Source organism: Octopus bimaculoides, unplaced genomic scaffold (assembly GCF_001194135.2).
Source record: "Octopus bimaculoides isolate UCB-OBI-ISO-001 unplaced genomic scaffold, ASM119413v2 Scaffold_181030, whole genome shotgun sequence".
Classification (NCBI taxonomy): domain Eukaryota; kingdom Metazoa; phylum Mollusca; class Cephalopoda; order Octopoda; family Octopodidae; genus Octopus; species Octopus bimaculoides.
The window spans coordinates 7698-8730 of NW_026439423.1; positions in this window are offsets into that span (position 1 = coordinate 7698).

Consider the following 1033-nt stretch of genomic DNA (forward strand, 5'->3'; position numbering starts at 1 on the left):
TATATATATATATATATATATATATATATATATATATATATATATATATATATACACATATATAGACATATGTATATATGTATGTATGTATGTATAATATAATTAAGATTCAGTTTGAATTAGGTACTTAAATTGAAGCACCTTTGTTAGGTTGACCTCTTTTGCACACACAAACAATATCAGGTGAACATCAGACTCTGTGCAGAAGTGTTTGCACCTGATATTCCTGTAGTGTATGCAGATAACCTGACCCAGCTTGGTGAAAAGATCCGCTCTTGATTGTTCAGACACGTACTCCATATAAAAACACAAAAATACTTTGCAAGATATTTCCCAAGTGCAGATTCCAGTTTGACTGCGAAGACCCGACAAATAAAGTGAGTTCACGGCTGTATCCGACACCAGTTTCGCATAACCAGCCTCAGACCATTCAAAAGTACATTGGATCGTAGGACGACCTGCTGTGCTTGAGGAGACCTGTTGAGTCAAGTACCTCAACATCAAAATAAAAAGCAAATTGAAATTGTAGTTGCGATACCCGTGCCGGAGGCACGTAAAAAGCACCATCCGATCATAGTCGATGCCAGCCCTCTCTGGCCATTGTGCTGGTGGCATGTAAAATAGCACCCACTACACTCACGGAGTGGTTGGTATTAGGAAGGGCATCCAGCTGTAAAAATTCTGCCAGGTCAGACCAGAGCATGGTGCAACCATCTGGCTCGCCAGTCCTCAGTCAAATCGTCCAACCTATGCCAGCATGGAAAGCGGACGTTAAACGACAACATGCATATACATAAACATATACATATACACATACACATATATATATATATGTATATACATATGTATATATATATACATATGCATATATACATATACATATATATATATATATATGTGTGTATGTATATATACATACATATATATACATATTTATATATATATATATATACATACACACACACACACACACACACACACACGCAAGCACACACATATGTATATATACTGACACACACACAGACATGCATGA